Raw genomic sequence first — 23,602 nt, 5'->3', positions numbered from 1 at the left:
AATCCAAGAAGTTTTGTTACCCATTTTTGCTGCTCAGGGGATGGTATCTTTCGCTCCAAAAAGTACTTGAGGCTTTAATGGTCGGTTTTATTTTGAAATCATCGACCAATCAAGTAGGGTCTCCACCTCGTTGCTGCGCGCACAATGGCGAGCATCTCCTTATCATATGTTGACTTATTTTGATGGGAGGGAGATAATGCCTTGCTAGTGTATGCGAGCGGTCGACCATCTTGCATGAGAATGGCTCCAATTCTGACTCCAGATGCGTCGGCCTCAATAATGAAGGGTCAGTTAAAATCTGGTAGTGTTAGCACCGGTGTCGTCGTCTTGGCTGCCTTAAGTTTGTCGATGGCAGCGGAGGCTCTGTCCGACCATTGGAAGACATCTTTTTTCAGTAAGGAAGTAAGTGGTGCACTGATCTCGCTATAGTTTTTCACGAACTTGCAGTAGTAGCCTGTTAAACCCAGAAAGCCATGTAGCAATTTTACGTACCTCGGGGTAGGCCAATTTTGCATTGCTTCAATTTTGAAGGGGTCCACTGTCACACCTTCCTCTAATATGATATATCCAAGATATTCCACCTTCTGTTGAAGAAAGCAAAAATTCGTAATGGTTGTTGTGTGTTCAAAAAGTGGTTTCCGGTATGTCTTCTTCGAACATTCATATTTGATGATACCCGGATCAAAGGTCCAGCTTTGTAAAGATTTGTGCTCCCTTTCATCTACTAATTCAACTGCTATTGGAATAAGGTATTTGTCCTTGATGGTTATGCCATTGAGAGCTCGGTAATCAACGCATATTTGCCATGTTCTGTCCTTCTTGCGTACAAGTAGCACCGGTGAATAATAGAGGTTGCAACTTGGCCGAATAACTCCTAAAAGAATCATTATATAATGATCATGCCGACGGGTAAGAGGTAGGTTATACGGTTCGTCAAATATATCTGAAAATTCAGCAAGCAAAGGAAGTAGGTTTGGATCTTAAAATTGTATTGGCTCTCCCTTAGTTTGCTTCTAAAGTTGTATAAAAAATCTCCTACATTCTTTATGTAAAACCTTCTCCATTTGTTGTGTGCAAATCGTCGTTATGTCACCCCCACGTTTCCCGTTCAGTATCACCTGTTTCTCCTTACTGTAAAATTTCATAATTAGTTACATAAAATTCCAAGAAATATCACCTAATGTCGTCAACCATTTAATTTTGAACATGGCCTTATGATCATCAGGAGGGAGAACGAAGAAATCTGCAATTATCTCTTGGTCTTGCAGCAATAGTTTCTCCTACGGGCGCCTACGATCACAATTCAAAATCCGTCCGTCGACGACCTTAACGTCAAACCTGCTGCAATTCTCAATAGGTAAGGCCATCTGGATAGTAACCTTACTGTTTATAAAGTTATTAGAATTGCCCGTGTCGATGAGAACAGTGATCGGTTGTTGTTTGAGTAGCCGGCTAGTGTATGTACCGTAACTTCAGTCGGTTGTGGCACTTCTTCTGCATCTTCTTCTTCATGTTCAAGGCTCTCTTCTGGATGTTCAATGACCTCTTCTTCTATTGGTTCAATCATAAGAAGTCTCCCTTTACTGCAACGATGCTAACGGCTCCACGGCTCGTCACAATGCCAACATAACCTGAAGGCATATCGCTCCCGAAGCTCTTCTCTTGTTAACCTCTTTGGTGTAGGGACTTGGTCAATAGTAGGGGGGGCTGAGGGCTTCAATATTACTGGTTGAGGAGCGACCCTAGTCCTCCGAGCTTCATGGTTCAATTGCTCCTCTTGATGTCGTGCGAAAGAGATGGCTGCCATAAGTGTATACGGTTGTCGCGCTTTAACTTCTCTTCGGATCTCCGGCTTCAAGCCCTCAATGAAGGTCCTCAATAACTATTTTTGAGACCAATCATGAGTTTGATTAGATAACCTTTCAAACCTGGTTTGGTACTCCTGAATTGTGGAAGTTTGTTGGATCTTTGCTAGTTGTCCAACAATATTCTCGTAATTGGATGGTCTGAAGTGGATCAGCAGTCCTTCTTTGAATTGTTGCCATGAAAGGACTCCATAAGTATGTTCAAACCAGTCAAACCACTGTATAGCATCCCCTTCAAGATGTATAGCTGCAATTTTCACCATAGATGCATCCGCGGTTTTATGGTACTGAAAATATCGCTCCACGCGCGAGATCCAACCAATCGGGTCTCCTTCATCCCATATAGGGAAGTCCACTCTCATGCATGGATAGTTGGGTTCAGTCATAGAGCCTCCCCTCCCTTGGAACTCATCTCTTCGAGCTTGGTGCGATTGGGCAAAGCTCTCTCCGTGATATGATTTTTTTGGGTTTAGTGGTCGGCCCAATCTGAGTTCGGTAAAGAGCGTCCGAATCTTATCCTCCATTCGCGCCTCCAAGGCTTCGAATTTAGCATTGATTGCCTCCTTAGATGCCATAGTATATGCCTCTAAATCTATGATATTAAGATATCTCTTTTGTTGTTAGGTTTGTTAGGATCGAGAGCACTAAGAGGGGGGGGGTGAATTAGTGCAGCGAAAATCTTTCAGCGATTAAAAACGAAAGCTACGTTCGTTCGATAAAAACTATTTTGATGCAAAAGCCGATTCTACGATTACTTATGATTAAGTACAGTTTACATCTAAACACAGTTTGCGTCTAAGCGCAGTTTACGCAGTTTGCGTCTAAATGCAGTTTGTGTCTTAATGCAGTTTGCGTCTAAATGCATAAATGCAGATTGCGACTAAGCACAGTTTGCATCTAAGTGAAGTTTGCGTCTTAGGCTCAGATTGCGTCTAAGCGCAGTTTGCGCAGTTTGTGTCTAAGCGCAGATTGCGTCGAAGCTCAGATTGCATCTAAGCGTAGTTTGTGTTTAAGCGCAGTTTGCGTCTTAAGCGCAGATTGCGTCTAAGCGCAGTTTGCGTCTAAATACAGTTTTACGTCAAAATGTAGATTCGGAAAGATTTGAACTTAGACACTTGTTCGTAAAAGCGCAAAAGTCAGTTTGCAGTTATAAATGGAATGTAAACGTAAACTGCAGAGAAACTCGTTTGTAAAAGCACAGAAATCAATTTGCAGTTATAAACAGAATCAAGACGAAAATGTAAACTGCAGAGAAACTCGTTCGTAAAAGCGCAGAAATCAGTTTGCAGTTATAAATAGAATCAAGACGTAAATGTAAACTGTAATGTAGAGATCGTACGAAAACACCGATTTACGTCTGAATGCAGATTCGGAAAGAACATAACTTAGAGACTCGTTCGTAAAAGCGCAGAGGGCAGTAGCTATGTAGGAGGTTTGCAGTAATGATAAAGTGCTCAAAGTAAAAGCAAACCAGAGATTTAGAGTGGTTCGGTCAGTCTTGACCTACTCTACTTTTGGCTTCCTCCACCGACGAGGTCACCGACGTCAACTAGAGGCCTTCCTTCAATTGGCAAAGGCCAACTGCCCTTTTACAGTTTCACTACTTTTGACGGACTCAGGAGACAACCCTTATAGAACCTTTCTCTCCTCTCTTTACAACTCAAGACTTGAAGAATAGAAAGAGGAGAACTTTTGGACTTTTACACAAATTTGAGCTCTTAGAATCACAGAAAAGATCAAGAATTCGGTGTAGGTCTGTATTTCTTCAGTGCTGAATGGGTGGGGTATTTATAGGCCCCAACCCAGTTCAAATTTGGAGCTCAAAACGATCAAATCCCGGAATTCTGGGATCAGGCGGTTGCACCGCCTGGCAGAGCTCGAAGACTGAGCCTCTAGGCAGTGACACCTCTATCAGGGGCAGTTGCACCTCTCTGCCAGAGCTCGAAGACCGAGCTCAGGCGGTTGCACCGCCTGACTGGAGAGGTTGCACCGCCTGGCAGAGCTCGAAACTTGAGCTCTAGCGGTGCTACCTCTTGACAGAAGAGGTTGCACCGCCCAGTCTCGCTCGGAGATTGAGCCCTGGGCGGTTGCACCTCTTGGCTGGGGCGGTTGCACCGCCCAGTCTCGCTGGGAGACATAGCCTTGACGGTGCTACCTCCCTGCCTGGGCGGTTGCACCTCCCACAGCAACTTGGGTCCGAATGGGCTGAACCATTCGACCCAATTTGAGTTCTTCAGGGGCCCAATTGCCCCAGGATTAAGCTAATGGGATCACCTCCCATTTCTAACATAATCAAAGTGCTAACTACGATTATTTCCTAAGACATATTCTGCAGCTTGCTTCGGTGCATCACTCGCTTCTTCCGGCGAGTTTCTGGCGAACTTCCGTCGATCATCCGATGAACCCTCGGTGATGCTCCTGCGGACTTCTGGCAAACTCCTAGACTGCGACGATCCACTTGGCAAGTTCCGACGAGCTCCGTTGGCAAGCTTCTGGACTTCTCGGATTTGTTCCCGTAGAACCTCCGACGACTGTCCGAACTTCCGTCGAGCTCTCGAACTCCCAACGTGATCATTGTCATGACTCCGGCGCAACTCCTGCTGCATGTCTTACTTTTATCGTAGTTAATCCTGCACACTTATCTCAACACATATATTAGACAACAAATGACAATTGACTTCATCATCAAAATCCGAGATTCAACAATCTCCCCCTTTTTTATGATGACAATCAATTGATAATGGAGTTAACCTTAACTCCCCCTGTCTATATGCCATACTTCTCGAATTTAAAAATTTTATAAATTCAAGAGACATATTCCCATTATGATTCCTATCATAATGTATCTCTTTGAAGATGATGTCAAGGCTTGACATACATTTTCAAATTTAACAAATTTGAATGATGGTTATTGTAGCAATTCATCATATTGTAAGATATCGACATGTAAAGCTGTGAAGCAAGATTTTGATATCATATGATGTACACATTTCGAATATTTTAGCAAGTGTAGCATTGCATCACATGGTAAGATATCAGTTCGTATGATGCAAATTTTTGTTTGATATCTTGATACAGGGCATATGGCAATCATATATTTCTTGGTGATGCAAGTATGGTCTAATCATAGTATCAGTGATAGCTACCATATCAACATCAGTAATAGCAACCATATCATTATCAGTGATAGCAAGTATGGCCTAATCATAACATTAGTAATAGTAACCATATCAATTCATATTTTTCTCCCCCTTTGTCATCAACAAAAAGCATGGTAGCATTATCAAAAAGCATGGTAGATGTGATTCCAGCAGGTTATCAAGCACATAAAGGAAGGCATGACACATATAATACTTTGAATATCTCTTCTCCTTGTTATGTTATAGTTCGTTGCTTGAAGGAGGAAACTCATTTTTCAAAAAGTTTTCATAAGAGTGTACAGGAAAATCCTATTTTTAGCATTCAAACCGAAAATAAGATGAACTTCTTACATGCATTCGGATATGAGTAAGCTACTGATTTTCAAAAACATTTGTCACATAATTTCCAACATGTTATTTGATCAAGTGATACCAAGGCATGTAATAGTAATCAATAACGTCCGAAAAATAATTTTAACTAGTTTAAGTATTCGGACACTTCAACATTCCTAATTATCTTCTTATGAAATCAAATTGTTCTTCACTTAGAGGTTTTGTAAAGATATCAGCTAGTTGATGTTTCATATCAATGTCATATTGTTGACTTATCAACTATATTGGTATGTCACTTTATATTTTTCAAGGCATAAGGTTTTCAAAACATTTAGTTTCAATGTAAAATCCGAGATAAACAACAAGAGATGTTTGTAAATTTGCATATGCTTACAGATCAAGGTAAAGGGTAACATATGGAGTTTACAACATATCAGGTAACCATATCAAAGACAAAGTCCTTCATGATGAGTAACATAAGGAGTGTACAACATGTCATATCAAAGACAAAGTCCATGAGGAGTTTATAACAACAACGGATGATTGTGTTCATACAAGCTTATTCATGAGGTGGAAGGTTGAAGTGCCTAAATAAAGAGTCAAATTGTCGATGAATTTGTTGCAGCTCAGTTAGGATTTAATCTTGTCGAAGTTCAAGCCGTTCTTGTCTTTGTTCGAATCGGTCCATCCGAATCCCAATATCTTCGATAGATGATGTGTGAGTTTACTCAAACGGATGTGTTTCCTCAAAGGGACAGATCGGAGGAGATTGGGTACCCCTAAAGACTGGTGTTTCCGATTCTGGTTCAGGTTGAGGGGGGTCAGTTCTTCTTGGCATTCTAACCCAGTTACCGTTTCTATAAAAACATCTTAATCGGTGAAGTAGATTTTTATTAATTATGCTGAATCTATCTACTTTTATTACTTCTTCTTCCGGTGGTATTAGAATATCATAGGCTTTCATTATTCTAGTTATTATACCACCATATGGGAGCATCATGTCTTTCTTAGATAGTTCCAAATATCAAATGCAGCCACTTCGAGTGTGTGCCAAATATCAAATGCAGTTTCACAAATCGAAACACGATTAAACTCATTTTTATCAAGTGCGCAAAATAAGGCATTCATAGCCTTTGCATTAAGAGCGAAAGCCTTCTTCTCCGAATCGTTCCAATCGATCATTGGAAGAGAAGACTTTGAAAAACCATTCTCGACAAGATTAGAGAGTTCAACGTCCATAGAAATAAGAAAGATCCTCATTCGGGTCTTCCAATAGGTGTAGTCCGTCCCATTAAACATGGGTGGACGTGTAATGGAATGGCCCTCTTGGTTTCTGGCGTAAGCCATCTCTCTTGGGTTTTAATCCATTTGAGAGTTAACCGAGCTCTGATATCAATTGTTAGGATCGAGAGCACTAAGGGGGGGGGGGGGGGGGTGAATTAGTGCAACGGAAATCTTTCAGCGATTAAAAACGAAAGCTGCATTCGTTCGATAAAAACTATTTCGATGCAAAAGCCGATTCTAAGATTACTTATGATTAAGTACAGTTTACGTCTAAACACAGTTTGCGTCTAAGCACAGTTTACGCAGTTTGCGTCTAAATGCAGTTTGTGTCTTAATGCAGTTTGTGTCTCAATGCAGATTGCGACTAAGCACAGTTTGCATCTAAGTGCAGTTTGCGTCTTAGGCTCAGATTGCGTCTAAGCGCAGTTTGCGTCTAAGCGCAGATTGCGTCGAAGCTCAGATTGCGTCTAAGCGCAGTTTGCGTTTAAGCGCAGTTTGCGTCTTAAGCGCAGATTGCGTATAAGCGCAGTTTGCGTCTAAACACAGTTTTACGTCAAAACGTAGATTCGGAAAGATTTGAACTTAGACACTCGTTCGTAAAAGCGTAGAAGTCAGTTTGTAGTTATAAATGGAATGTAAACGTAAACTGCAGAGAAACTCGTTTGTAAAAGCGCAGAAATCAGTTTGCAGTTATAAACAGAATCAAGACGTAAACATAAACTGCAGAGAAACTCGTTCGTAAAAGCGCAGAAATCAGTTTGAAGTTATAATCAGAATCAAGACGTAAACGTAAACTGCAATGTAGAGATCGTACGAAAACACTGAATTACGTCTGAATGTAGATTCGAAAAGAACAGAACTTAGAGACTCGTTCGTAAAAGCACAGAGGGCAGTAGCTATGTAGGAGGTTTGCAGTAATGATAAAGTGCTCAAAGTAAAAGCAAACCAGAGATTTAGAGTGGTTCGGTCAGTCTTGACCTACTCCACTTTTGGCTTCCTCCACCGACGAGGTCACAGACGTCAACTAGAGGCCTTCCTTCAATAGGCGAAGGCCAACTGCCCTTTTACAGTTTCACTCCTTTTGACAGGCTCAGGAGACAACCCTTACAGAACCTTTCTCTCCTCTCTTTACAACTCAAGACTTGAAGAACAGAAAGAGGAGAACTTTTGAACTTTTACACAAATTTGAGCTCTTAGAATCATAGAAAAGATCAAGAATTCGGTGTAGGTCTGTATCTCTTCAGTGCTGAATGGGTGGGGTATTTATAGGCCCCAACCCAGTTCAAATATGGAGCTCAAAACGATCAAATCCAGGAATTCCGGGATCAGGCGGTTGCACCTCCTGACTGGGGCGGTTGCACCACTTGGCAGAGCTCGAAGACTGAGCCTCTGGGCGGTGCCACCTCTGTCAGGGGCGGTTGCACCTCTCTGCTAGAGCTCGAAGACCGAGCTCAGGCGGTTGCACCGCCTAACTAGAGAGGTCGCACCGCCTGGCAGAGCTCGAAACTTGAGCTCTAGCGGTGCTACCTCTTGACAGAAGAGGTTGCACCGCCCAGTCTCGCTCGGAGACTGAGCCTTGGGCGGTTGCACCTCTTGGCTGGGGTGGTTGCACCGCCCAGTCTCACTGGGAGACATAGCCTGGGGGGTGCTACCTCCCTACCTGGGCGGTTGCACCTCCCACAGCAACCTGGGTCCGAATGGGCTGAACCATTCGACCCAATTTGAGTTCTTCAGGGGCCCAATTGCCCCAGGATTAAGCTAATGGGATCACCTCCCATTTCTAACTTAATCAAAGTGCTAACTATGATTATTTCCTAAGACATATTCTGCAGCTTGCTTCGGTGCATCACTCGCTTCTTCCGGCGAGTTTCCGGCGAATTTCCGTCGATCATCCGATGAACCCTCGGTGATGCTCCTGCGGACTTCCGGCAAACTCCTGGACTGCGATGATCCACTTGGCATGTTCCGACGAGTTCCTTTGGCAAGCTTCTGGACTTCTCGGATTTGTTCCCGCAGAACCTCCGACGACTGTCCGAACTTCCGTCGAGCTCTCGAACTCCCAATGTGATCATTGTCATGACTCCGGCGCAACTCCTGCTGCATGTCTTACTTTCATCGTAGTTAATCCTGCACACTTATCTCAACACATACATTAGACAACAAATGACAATTGACTTCATCATCAAAATCCGAGATTCAACAAGGTTAAAGGCATTTATAGTTGAGAGATGTGATGGTCGAAAGGATTGGTGGATCGATGGATGTAGGCTACGATTTAGGCTTGTTTTGTGGCTGTTTTGGGTGCAGTTTGAGGGTGTGATTTAGTGGAGTTTTAGGGCTATGGATGAATGTTTTGGATCTATGGTAGATGGTAGCAAAGGTTTGATAGAAATCAGTGGAAGTTGTAGAAAGTATGTGCTATCTTGTAAGAGTAGAATTGTCGTCGAAGAAACAACGATTTCTTGTTATAATTTCCACCAAAAACTTGAGAGAATTAAGGAGGGAATTGATAGAAAAATAGCAGTTTATATGACAGCAAGGATATCTACTTTAATCAAGAAAATTTCGGCTATATAACAGCAAGGAAATTGGTGCAAGTTGCAATTGCAGAATTCTCGTCGAAAAATTTCAGCGGGTTATGACGAAAATTTGCAGAAACATAAAATCATTTTTAGAGATGAATTTCTTAATAGATAAATCATAGATGGAAGCCAAGATGATCTATGAAGTGTATAAGAAATTTTATTCAAAAAAGATTGCAAATAGATGGGTTAAGGCAACAATATGCGGCTGAAATTTTCTGCAGCACAGATTTTTAGGTATAGCAGATTGGATGTAAAAGATCAGTGGTTTATATTGAGAATTTTTTGATAAAACCAAAGGAAAATCCACTGTTAGGAAGTGTCAAAGCTATCATAAAAATTTTGTAGAGATTTGGGTAGAAACAATGTAGTATCAAGATCAAAAAACAGTACTATGCGGCTGAAATTTTACAGTGCAGATTTTCAAGTATAGCAGATTTGACGTAAAAGATCAATGGTTTATATTGAGAATTTTTTGAAAAAACCAAAGGGAAATCTGCTGTTAGGAAGTGTCAAAGATGTCATAAAAATTTCATAGAAATTTGGATAGAAAAAGCATAGTAGCAAGATCAAACAGATGGTACTATGCGGCTGGAATTCTGTAATGTATCTTTCGTCGTAGAGATGAAAACTTTGTGACGAAAGGTTTATGCAGCAATATAGGAACAGTTTTTTTTTTTGGATTGTCGTCGAAGAAACAACGGTTTCTCGACATAATTTCCACTAAAAACTTGAGAGAATTAAGGAGGGAATTGATAACAAAATTATAGTTTATATGACAGCAAGGATATCTACTTTAATCAAGAAAATTTTGGCAGTATAACAGCAAGGAAATTGGTGCAAGTTGCGATTGCAGAATTCTCGTTGAAAAATTTTAGCGGGTTACGACGAAAATTTGCAGCAACATAAAATCATTTTTAGAGATGAATTTTTTAATAGATAAATCATAGATGGAAGCCAAGATGATCTATGAAGTGTATAAGAAATTTCATTCAAAAAAGATTGCAAATAGATGGGTTAAGGCAACAATATGCGGCTGAAATTTTCTGCAGCACAGATTTTTAGGTATAGCAGATTGGATGTAAAAGATCAGTGGTTTATATTGAGAATTTTTTGATGAAACCAAAGGAAAATCCACTGTTAAGAAGTGTCAAAGGTATCATAAAAATTTTGTAGAGATTTGGATAGAAACAACGTAGTATCAAGATCAAAAAACAGTCTTATGCGGCTGAAATTTTATAGTGCAGATTTTCAAGTATAGCAGATTTGACGTAAAAGATCAATGGTTTATATTGAGAATTTTTTGAAAAAACCAAAGGGAAATCTGCTGTTAGGAAGTGTCAAAGATGTCATAAAAATTTCATAGAAATTTGGATAGAAAAAGCATAGTAGCAAGATCAAACAGATGGTACTATGCGGTTGGAATTCTGTAATGTATCTTTCGTCGTAGAGATGAAAACTTTGTGACGAAAGGTTTATGCAGCAATATAGGAACAGTTTTTTTTTTTGGATTGTCGTCGAAGAAACAACGGTTTCTCGACATAATTTCCACTAAAAACTTGAGAGAATTAAGGAGGGAATTGATAACAAAATTATAGTTTATATGACAGCAAGGATATCTACTTTAATCAAGAAAATTTTGGCAGTATAACAGCAAGGAAATTGGTGCAAGTTGCGATTGCAGAATTCTCGTTGAAAAATTTTAGCGGGTTACGACGAAAATTTGCAGCAACATAAAATCGTTTTTAGAGATGAATTTTTTAATAGATAAATCATAGATGGAAGCCAAGATGATCTATGAAGTGTATAAGAAATTTCATTCAAAAAAGATTGCAAATAGATGGGTTAAGGCAACAATATGCGGCTGAAATTTTCTGCAGCACAGATTTTTAGGTATAGCAGATTGGATGTAAAAGATCAGTCGTTTATATTGAGAATTTTTTGATGAAACCAAAGGAAAATCCACTGTTAAGAAGTGTCAAAGGTATCATAAAAATTTTGTAGAGATTTGGATAGAAACAATGTAGTATCAAGATCAAAAAACAGTCTTATGCGGCTGAAATTTTATAGTGCAGATTTTCAAGTATAGCAGATTTGACGTAAAAAATCAATGGTTTATATTGAGAATTTTTTGAAAAAACCAAAGGGAAATCTGCTGTTAGGAAGTGTCAAAGATGTCATAAAAATTTCATAGAAATTTGGATAGAAAAAGCATAGTAGCAAGATCAAACAGATGGTACTATGCGGTTGGAATTCTGTAATGTATCTTTCGTCGTAGAGATGAAAACTTTGTGACGAAAGGTTTATGCAGCAATATAGGAACAGTTTTTTTTTTTGGATTGTCGTCGAAGAAACAACGGTTTCTTGACATAATTTTCACCAAAAACTTGAGAGAATTAAGGAGAGAATTGATAGCAAAATCACAATTTATATGATAGCAAGGATATCTACTTTAATCAAGAAAATTTCGGCAGTATAACAGCAAGGAAATTGGTGCAAGTTGCGATTACAGAATTCTCGTCGAAAAATTTTAGCGGGTTACGACGAAAATTTGTAGCAACATAAAATCGGTTTTAGAGATGAATTTCTTAATAGATAAATCATAGATGGAATCCAAGATGATCTATGAAGTGTATAAGAAATTTCATTCAAAAATGATTGTAAATAGATGGGCTAAGGCAACAATATGCGGCTGAAATTTTCTGCAGCACAGATTTTTAGGTATATCAGATTGGACGTAAAAGATCAGTGGTTTATATTGAGAATTTTTTGATGAAACCAAAGGAAAATCCACTGTTAGGAAGTTTCAAAGCTATCATAAAAATTTTGTAGAGATTTGGATAGAAACAATGTAGTATCAAGATAAAAAAATAGTACTATGCGGCTGAAATTTTACAGTGCAGATTTTCAAGTATAGCAGATTGGACGTAAAAGATCAATTGTTTATATTGAGAATTTTTTGAAAAAACCAAAGGGAAATATGCTGTTAGGAAGTGTCAAAGATGTCATAAAAATTTCATAGAAATTTGGATAGAAAAAGCATAGTAGCAAGATCAAACAGATGGTACTATGCGGTTGGAATTCTGTAATGTATCTTTCGTCGTAGAGATGAAAACTTTGTGATGAAAGGTTTATGCAGCAATATAGGAACAGTTTTTTTTTTTGGATTTTCGAATAAGGATAACTAAATTGCAGTGGCAATAAGGTAGGAAACCAGAACCTGTTGCAATTCACGGGGAGATCAAAGGATGATCCGCGGTGGTGGTGATGATGGCGGAATTCGGCGACGATCTTTTAAGCAATTGTGGGAATTGCTTTGGGCCGTTGTGAAGGGCTGATGGATGGTCGTGGAAGGGCAGCGAGATGCCAAGAACGTTGCTCTAATACCAAGTGTTAGAACCCTTGCAGATTCTAAACTTGGGGTTGATCTCTTTAGGGGATCGGCCTCCTTGGAACTCTATAGGGGTTCCTCCCTCCAAGTTGCTGCTCAAAGGCTGCAGAAAAGATTCATCTATTGCCTACGAAAATAGAAGGAATATATGGCTATTAATAGGGCTTCTAAACCCTAACTCCTAATGGGACTCCTACTTAAGTCTCTTACTTCTAACCAACTCCTAATAGGACTCCTACTCAAGACTCCTATTCCCTTGCAACTCCTAATTCTTCTCTAGGAAAAAACTCCTACATGAATGCCCCTCTCTATTAGGACTCTCCTAGCTAGAGTCCTAACAGAATGTCCATCTCAATTATGACTCTAGTAGCTAGAGTCCTAACAGTTTTACATGAATGTCCCTCTCAATTAGGACTCTCCAAGCTAGAGTCCTAACAGTGAAGATGCAAGTAGAATTTATCATAAGCACAATGCGTCCCTTATAGTGTAATTCTTTTGAGTACCAATTGTAACTAGCCATAGGGCTTGGTGCTTCCACCAATTTCTTTATAATCTTACTAGTCTTTGAATCTTCCTACCATTCCATCTTAATATCCTTAAGAAAGTCGCTGGTCGGAAGTGAAACGGTCGAAACTTCAACTTGCTCGGGTAGCTGCGAAAGCGCATCTGGAAAAATATTCTCTTTCCCCTTTTTGTAAGTTATTTAATAATCAAATCCAAGAAGTTTTGTTACCCATTTTTGCTGCTCTGGGGATGATATCTTTCGCTCCAAAATGTACTTGAGGCTTTTATGGTCAGTTTTAATTTGAAATCGTCGGCCAATCAAGTAGGGTCTCCACCTCATTGCTGCGCGCACAATGGCGAGCATCTCCTTATCATATGTTGACTTATTTTGATGGGAGGGAGATAATGCCTTGCTAGTGTATGTGAGTGGTCGACCATCTTGCATGAGAATGTCTCCAATTCCAACTCCAGATGCGTCAGCCTCAATATTGAAGGGTCGGTTGAAATCTGGTAGTGTTAGCACCAGCGTCGTCGTCATGGCTGCCTTAAGTTTGTCGAAGGCAGCGGAGGCTTTGTCCGACCGTTGGAAGATATCTATTTTCAGTAAGGAAATAAGTGGTGCACTGATCTTTCCATAGTTTTTGGTGAACTTGCGGTAGTAGCCTATTAAACCCAAAAATCCATATAGTAATTTTATGTTCCTCAAGGTAGGCCAGTTTTGCAATGCTCCAATTTTGAAGGGATCCACCGTCACATCTTCCTCTGATATGATATGCCCAAGATATTTCACCATTTGTTGAAGAAAGTAAAAATTCGTAGTGGTCGTTGTGTGTTCGAAAGGCGATTTTCGGTATGACTTCTTCATACACTCGTATTTGATAATACCCGGATCGAAAGTCCAACTTTGTGAAGATTTGTGCTCCCTTTCATCTAGCAATTCATCTACTATTGGAATAGGGTATTTTGTTAGAACCCTTGCAGATTCTAAACTTGGGGTTGATCTCTTTAGGGGATCGGCCTCCTTAGAACTCTATAGGGGTTCCTCCCTCCAAGTTGCTGCTCAAAGGCTGTAGTAAAGATTCATCTATTGCTTATGAAAAGAGAAGGAATACGTAGCTATTTATAGGGCTTCTAAACCCTAACTCCTAATAGGACTCCTACTTTAGACTCTTACTTCTAACCAACTCCTAATAGGACTCCTAGTCAAGACTCCTATTCCCTTACAACTCCTAATTCTTCTCTAAGAAAACACCTCCTACATGAATGCCCCTCTCAATTAGGACTCTCCTAGCTAGAGTCCTAACAGAATGTCCCTCTCAATTAGGACTCTCCTAGCTAGAGTCCTAATAGTTTTACATGAATGTCCCTCTCAATTAGGACTCTCTAAGCTAGAGTCCTAATAGACCTGCTCTCTTCAAATCAGCCTTGTCCTCGAGGCTGATGATTCGTGAATTCTGAGAATTTGATCTTCAAGTCATCATAGTTCTCCCAAGTGGCATCTTCTATTGGTAGGTTCACCCACTGTATTAGCACTTCATTAGTGGGTCGTCGTCGTCGAGTCACGATCCGTCGATCAATAATGGCACTTGGTTGGGTCTGGAGTTCTCTTTGGGTAGTCATATTTGGTGGGTGGCTTTGGGTTGTCTCTAAGCACCTATTGAAAACTTCCGTTTGGCTCTTGGTTTGTGAGTGATATATCGTACTCCATTTTAATTTAGTACCCTACATATGGAATAACCTTGTCCAAAATCTGCTCTTGAAGATGCAAGTAGAATTTGTCACAAGCACAATGCGTCCCTTATAGCATAATTCTTTTGAGTCCCGATTGTAATGAGCCACGGAGCTTGGTGCTTCCTTTAATTTTTTTTTTTTTGATCTTACTAATCTCCGAATCTTCCTGCCATTCTATCTTAATATCCTTAAGGAAGTCACTGGTTGGAAGTAAAATGACCGAAAATTCAGCTTGCTCAAGTAGCTACGAAAGTGCATCTACAACAACATTCTCTTTCCACCTTTTGTAAGTTATTTCATAATCAAATCCAAGAAGTTTTGTTCCCATTTTTGTTGCTCGGGGGAAGATATCTTCTGCTCCAAGAGATATTTTAGGCTTTTATGGTCGGTCTTGATTTGAAAGTATCGCCTGATCAAGTACGATCTCCATCTCATTGCTGCGTGCATAATGGCGAGCATCTCTTTATCATACGTTAACATGTTTTGATAGGGGGGAGACAATATCTTGCTAATGTATGTGAGTGGTCGACCATCTTTCATGAGAACGTCTCCCATTCTGTCTCCAGATGCATCGGCCTTAATGATGAAAGGTCGGTTGAAATATGGTAGCGCTAGCACCGGCGTCGTCATTATGGCTGCCTTAAGTTTGTCGAAGGCAATGGAGGCTCTGTCCGACCATTGGAAGATATCTTTTTCTAGTAAGGAAGTAAGTGGTGCATTAATCTTTCCATAGTTTTTCACAAACTTACGGTAGTAGCCTATTAAACCCAAAAAGCCATGTAGCAATTTTATGTTCCTCGGGGTAGGCTAGTTTTGCATTGCTTTAATTTTGAAGAGGTCCACTGTCACACCTTCCTCTGATATGATATGCCTAAGATATTTCACCTTTTGTTGAAGAAAGTAAAAATTCGTAGTGGCCGTTGTGTGTTCAAAAGGCGATTTTCGGTATGACTTCTTCATACACTCGTATTTGATAATACCCGGATCGAAGGTCCAACTTTGTGAAGATTTGTGCTCCCTTTCATATAGCAATTCATCTACTATTAGAATAAGGTATTTGTTCTTGATAGTAATGCCATTGAGAGCTCGGTAATCAACGCATATTCGCCATGTTCCGTCCTTCTTGTGTACAAGTAGCACTGGTGAAAAGTAGATGTTGCAACTTGGCCGAATAACTCCTGTTTCAAGCATCTATTTTAAAATCCTTTCTATTTCATCATTTTGGAGTTATGGATACTGATATGGCTGAGTATTTACTGGAGATTTGACTGGAAAAATCATTATACAATGATCATGCCGACGAGTAAGAGGTAGGTTGTGCGGCTCGTCAAATATATCTGAAAATTTAGCAAGCAAAGGAAATAGGTTTGGAACTTCAAATTCTATTGGCTCTCCTTTAATTTGCTGCTCAAGTTGTACCAAAAAGCCCCTGCATGCTTTATGCAAAACCTTCTCCATTTGTTGTGTGCAAATCATCGTTACGTCGCCCTCACGTTTCCCATGCAGTATCACCTGTTTCTCCTTACTGTAAAATTTTATAAATAGTTGCATAAAATTCCAAGAAATATCACCTAATGTCATCAACCATTTAATTCTAAGTATGGCCTCATGATCATCAAGAGGGAGGAGAAAGAAATATACAATTATCTCTTGGTCCTGCAACAACAGTTTCACCTGCGGGCACTTATCGATCACACTTCAAAATCCGTCCGTTGGCGATCTTAACGACAAACCTGCTGCAATTTTCAATAGGTAAGTTCATATGGACAGCAACCTTACTGTTTAGTAAGTTATTAGTGCTGCCCGTGTCGATTAGAACAGTGATCAATTGTTGTTTGAGAAGGCCTCCAACATTCATCGTTTGCGGGTTTGAGTAGCCAGCTAGTGTATGTACCGTAACTTCGGTCAGTTGTGGCTCTTCTTCTGCAACTTTTTCTTTATGTTCAAGGCTCTCTTATGAATGCTCAATGACCTCTTCTTCTATCGGTTCAATCATAAGAAGTCCTCCTTTACTACAGCGATGCTCACGGCTCCACGGCTCGTCACAATGCCAATATAACCCCTTCGCATATCGCTCCCGAAGCTCTTCTCTTGTTAACCTCTTTGGTGTAGGGACTTGGTCAATAGTAGGGGGGGTTGAGGGTTTCAATATTACTAGTTGAGGAGTGACCCTAGTCCTCCGAGCTTCATGGTTCAATTGCTCCTCTTGATGTCGTGCGAAAGAGATGGCTGCCATAAATGTATAAGGTTGTCGCGCTTTAACTTCTCCTCGGATCTCTGGCTTCAAGCCCTCAATGAAGGTTCTCAATAGCTGTTTTTGAGACCAATCATGAGTTTAATTAGATAACCTTTCAAACCTGGTTTGGTACTCCTGAATGGTAGAGGTTTGTCGGATCTTTGCTTGTTGTCCGTCAATATTCTCGTAATCGGTTGGTTTGAAGCGGATCAGTAGTCCTTCTTTGAATTGTTGTAATGAAAGGACTCCATAAGTATGTTCAAACTAGTGAAACCACTGTATACCATCCCCTTCAAGATATATAGCTGTAATTTTCACCATAGATGCATCCACGATTTTATGGTACTGAAAATATCGCTCCGCACGCGAGATCCAACCAATTGGGTCTCCTTCGTCCCATTTAGGGAAGTCCACTCTCATGCATGGATAGTGTTGAATCTCGGATTTTGATAATGAAGTCAATTGTCATTTGTTGTCTGATCTATGTGTTGAGATAAGTGTGCAGGATTAACTACGATGAAAGTTAGACATGCAGCAGGAGTTGCACCAGAGTCAAGAAAATGATCACGTTGGGAGTTCGAGAGTTCGACGGAAGTTCAGACATTCGTCGGAGGTTCTGTAGGAACAAATCCGAGAAGTCCATAAGCTTGCCAAAAGAAGCTCGTCGGAATTCGCCAAGTGGATCGTCGCAAGTCCAGGAGTTTGCCGGAAGTCCGTAGGAGCATCACCGAGGGTTCATCGGATGATCGATGGAAGTTCGCCGAAAACTCGTCGGAAGAAGCGATTGACGCATTGGAGCAAGCTGCAGAAATTGTCTTAGGATTTATCGTAGTTAGCACAATGATTAAGTTGAAAATGGGAGGTGATCCCATTAGCTTAATCTTGGGGCAATTGGGCCCCTGAAAAACCCAAATTGGGCTGAATGGATCTACCCATTCGGAACCTGATTGCTGTGGGAGGTGCAACCGCCCAAGCCAAGAGGTAGCACCACCTGGGCTAAGTCTCCCAAGGAGACCGGGCGATGCAACCACCCCAGCCAGAAGGTAGCACCGCTTGGGCTCAATCTCTGAGCGAGACTATGCGGTGCAACCTCTCCTAACAGGAGGTAGCACCGCTTGAGCTCAGTCTTCGAGCTCTGGCAGGCGGTGCAACCACCCTAGTCAGGAGGTGCAACCGCTTGAGCTCGATCTTCGAGCTCTAGTAGAGAGGTGCAACCGCCCTTGACAGAGGTGGCACCGCCTAGAGGCTCAGTCTTCGAGCTCTGCTAGGCGGTGCAATCGCCCAAATCAGGAGGTGCAACCACCTGATCCCGAAATTCTGGGAATTGACAGTTTTGAGCTCCAAATATGAACTGGGTTGGGGCCTATAAATACCCAACCCATTTAGTACTGAAAGAATATAACTTACACTCGAAATCTTGATCTTTTTCTATGATTCTTAGAGCTCAAAATTGTTGTGAAGGCCAAAAGTTCTCCTCCCTCAGTTCTTTAAAGTCTTGAGTTGTAAAGAGAGGAGAGAAAATTTCTGTAAGGGTTGTCTCCTAAGCCCGTCAAAAGGAGTGAAACTATAAAAGGGTGGTTGGCCTTCGCCTATTGAAGGAAGGCCTCTAGTTGACGTCAGTGACCTCGTCGGTGGAGGAAGCCAAAAGTGGAGTAGGTCAAGATTGACCGAACCACTCTAAATCTCGGTTTGTATTTCCTTTAAGCATTTTATCTTTACTGCAAACCTCCTAAATAGCTACTGCCTTCTGCGCTTTTACGAATGAGTTTCTAAGTTCAGAACTTTCCGAATCTGCGTTTAGACGTAAATCAACTTTTTTGTACGATCATTACATTTCAGTTTACGTTTACGTTTTGATTTCAATCATAACTGCAAACTGCCTTCTGTGCATTTATAAAACGTATGTCAAAGTTCAGTATCTTCAAAATCGGCATTTAGATGTAAACCAGTTTTATCGTACGAACGTCGCATTTCAGTTTGCGCTTGCATTCTGATTTTCATCATAAACTGCAAACTGCCTTCGTAGATTTACTTTAACATCATCTCGTTTAATCTTAAGTTAAAGTAATCTTAGAATCGGCTTTTACATCGAAATTGTTTTTATCAAACGAACGCAGCTTTCGATTTTAATAGTTGAAAGATTTTCGCTGCACTAATTCACCCCCCCCCCCCCTCTTAGTCCTCTTGATCCTAACAATTGGCATCAGAGCGGGGTTAACTCTCAAATGGATTAAAACCCAAGAGAGATGGCTTACGCCGGAAACCAAGAGGGCCATTCTATTACACGTCCACCCATGTTCAATGGGACGGACTACACCTATTGGAAGACCCGAACGAGGATCTTTCTTATTTCTATGGATTTTAAACTTTGGAATCTTGTCGAAAACGGTTTTTCGAAGTCTTCTCTTCCAATGATCGATTGGAATGATTTGGAGAAGAAGGCTTTCGCTCTTAATGCAAAGGCTATGAATGCCTTATTTTGTGCACTTAATAAAAATGAGTTTAATCGTGTTTTGATTTGCGAAACCGCATTTGATATTTGGCACATACTCGAAGTGACTCATGAAGGCACAAGTAGAGTGACAGAGTCAAAAAAATCAATCTTTTGTTACACTCTTTCGAACTTTTCCGGATGAAACTGAGTGAGACTATTGGCGACATGTTTACCCGTTTCACGGATGTCGTCAACGGTCTAAAAGGACTCGGAAAAAGTTTTTCAGATTTTAAGCTCGTAAATAAGATTCTAAGATCCCTTCCTAAGAGTTGGGATCCTAAAGTCACTGCTATTTAAGAGGCGAAAGATCTAAACAACTTCCCTCTTGAAGAACTAATTGGGTCATTAATGACCTACAAGGTGACTTGCAAAGCTCATGAAGAGCAAGAAGACATCATTCCAAAGAACAGGAAGGATATGACACTTAGAACTTTAGAAGACCACTTGAAAGAAAACTCAAGTGATGAGGACTATGACGATGACTTGGCACTTCTAACAAGAAAATTTAAAAAATTCATTAAAAGAAACAAGTTTAAGAATGACAAAAAAAATAAACTTGAACCCAAGAAGGACCAAGTTATTTGCTATGAGTGTAAAAAGTCGGGACACTTCAAGAGTGATAGTCCCCAAATCAAAAAGAGAACATCAAAGAAGAAGGCGCTCAAAGCAACGTGGGATAATTCAAGCGCGTCCGAAGAAGAGGAGTCCAACACCGAGCAAGTTGCTCATTACGCCTTAATGGCCACCGGAGAGGAGGTAACAAATTTAATAGATGCAGATTTATCTTTCGATGAATTATTAAATGCCTTTAATGACTTATTTGATAAATGTAAAATTATTGGTAGAAAATACAAATTGCTAAAAAAGGAGCATGATAGTCTTATTTGTAATTTCGATAAGTTAAAAGCTAAATATCATGATAGTTTAGGCTCATGCATAAAATGCCATCATCTAGAAACTTTCCAAAAGGAAAACTTGCTACTTAAGGACACCTTGAAGAAATTCGAGGTTGGTAGCAAGTCACTGAACTTGATCCTTGCAAACAAGGGTCACGTTCCCAAAAGAAGTGGAATTGGATTTGTAAGAAGTCCTCACCAAAATCTAACCACCTTCATAAAAGGCCTCATCTTACATGTTCGACACCAAAGCAAATGCAACTTTTGTTGCAAACTTAGACACCCAAAAGCTCTATGCAACTTGATAAACAATGTAGATCTATCTTTGAGGCACCCAAAAGCAAATGGGTATCTAAAAATTATCCTTTCTTGTAGAAACCTATACCATCGCAAGCTAGGAGCAAGAGATGGTACCTTGATAGTGGATGCTCAAGGCATATGACCGGAGATCCATCTCAATTCTCTAAGCTCACTAGCATAGACGAAGGCTATGTCACCTTCGGAGACAACAAGGGTAAAATCGTTGGCAATGGAACCATAGGTAACAAATCCAACTTCTTTATTGAAGATGATTTGTTAGTTGATGGCTTAAAACATAACCTCTTGAGCATTAGTCAATTATATGATACAGGATACATTGTCAGATTCGAATCTAATGCTTGCATCATTGAAAAACCACACAAAAACATGTCTATGATTGCATTAAAACAAAATAACGTATACACTATTGACATCAATGATTTGTGTAATAAAATGTGTTTTTCGATTTTGAATGAGGATGCTTGGCTATGGCATAGAAGATTAGGTCATGCTAACATGAAACTAATCACTCAAATATCATCTAAAGAACTTGTAAGAGGAATTCCTCATATCAAGTTCATCAAAGATAATGTATGTGATGCTTGCCAATTAGATTTGATTCAAATCTAAGAATCAAATAAGCACCTCTAGACCCTTACAATTAATCCATATGGACTTGTTCGGACCAATCTCTACATCAAGTCTAGGAGGTAGCAAATACGCCTTCGTCATTGTGGATGACTATAGCAAATATACATGGACCTACTTCTTGAAACAGAAAAATGAATGCTTTAGATATTTTACAAAGTTTTGTAAACTTGTTCAAAATGAAAAGGGTTCCATGATTTCGTCAATTAGAAGTGATCACGGTGGAGAATTTCAAAACCATGATTTCCAAGAATTTTGTGAACTCAATGGATACAACCATAATTTCTCTACTCCAAGAAATCCTAAACAAAATGGAGTAGTAGAAAGAAAAAATCGAAATTTACAAGAAATGACAAGAACCATGTTGAATGAATATAGCCTACCCAAATATTTTTGGGCCGAAGCCGTAAACACCACATACAATATTTTGAATAGAGTTCTAGTAAGTCCCTTACTCACCAAAACTCTTTATGAGTTATGGAACAACAAAAAACCCAATGTTTCATATTTTAAAGTCTTTGGGTGTAAGTGTTTTATCTTGAATGAAAAGGATAACTTAAGAAAATTTGATGTTAAATCCGATGAAGGAATATTTCTTGGTTATTCTTCGGTTTCTAAAGCTTTTCGTATCTTCAATAAAAGAACTTTAATTATTGAAGAATCTATTCATATTGTTTTCAATGAGATTTCCGAAATCAGGAAAAACGATTTTGATGATGATGTTAATTTTGATTCCTTGAATTTAAATGAAACCCCGTCTCCAACTAGCAACTTGGATGCATCCACTTCCGAAACATCCTTACCCAAGGATTGGAAGTATGTACATGCTCATCCTAAGGAGCTAATCTTAGGAGACACATCAAAGGGGGTTCAAACACGATCTTCTCTTAAAAATTTTTGTGCCAACGTCACTTTTCTCTCCCAAATTGAACACAAATGTGTTGACAAAGCCATGAAAGATGATTCATGGATTATCGCAATGCAAGATGAATTAAATCAATTTGAGAGAAATGAGGTGTGGACGCTTGTTCCTAGGCCTAATGACCATTTAGTTATTGGTACTAAATGGGTCTTTAGAAACAAGCAAGATGAAAATGGTATCGTGGTTAGAAACAAGGCTAGATTAGTGGCCAAAGGTTTCAACTAAGAAGAAGGTATCGATTACGAAGAAACCTTCGCTCCTGTGGCTCGATTAGAAGCCATAAGGATGCTCCTTGCCTACGCTAGTAGTAATAATTTTAAGTTGTTTCAAATGGATGTGAAAAGCACTTTTCTTAATGGCTTTATTTCCGAAGAAGTCTATGTTGAACAACCTCCTGGATTTGAAAATAATAGCCTCCCTAATCATGTGTTAAGATTAACTAAAGCTCTCTATGGTTTAAAACAAGCCCCGAGGGCTTGGTATGAAAGAATTTGTTCTTTTCTTATTGAAAATAATTTCACAAAAGGCAAGGTTGATACTACATTATTCATCAAGAATTTTGAAAATAATTTTTTCATTATTCAGATTTATGTTGATGATATTATCTTTGGTTCTACGAATTAATCTCTTTGTGAATATTTTGCTAAAACTATGAGTCTTGAATTTGAAATGAGTTTAATGGGAGAGTTAACATTCTTCTTAGGTTTACAAATCAAACAACTAAGCAATGGCATCTTTATTAGTCAAACTAAATATGCTATGAATTTACTAAAAAAGTTTAATATGAATAACTCAAAAGCTATTAACACTCCAATGAGCACCTCCACTAAGTTATAAATTGATAAAAGTGGAGAAAGCTTCGATCTTATAGGGGTATGATAGGAAGTTTACTTTACCTCACTGCCAATAGACCAGACATCATGTTCAGTGTAGGACTTTGTGCTAGATTTCAATCAAACCCTAAGATGTCTCATCTTAAATCAGTTAAAAGAATATACTCAGATATCTTAATGGTACCACAAATCTAGGATTATGGTACCCAAAATCAGAGAATCTGGAGTTAATTGCTTGTGCTAATGCGGACTTTGCTGGCTGTAGACTAGATAGAAAAAGCACATTAGGAACATGTCAATTTTTAGGACATGCCCTTGTTTCCTGGTTATCTAAGAAACAAAACTCGGTTGCACTATTAACAACCGAAGCTGAATATATTGCAGCAAGTGTATGTTGTGCACAAGTTGTATGGATGAAAAACACCTTAGAAGATTATAAAGTT

The sequence above is a fragment of the Musa acuminata genome, chromosome BXJ2-8 (assembly GCF_036884655.1).
Source record: "Musa acuminata AAA Group cultivar baxijiao chromosome BXJ2-8, Cavendish_Baxijiao_AAA, whole genome shotgun sequence".
NCBI lineage: Eukaryota > Viridiplantae > Streptophyta > Magnoliopsida > Zingiberales > Musaceae > Musa > Musa acuminata.
The sequence above is the reverse complement of the archived record's forward strand: the minus strand, read 5'-3'. Positions refer to the sequence as shown.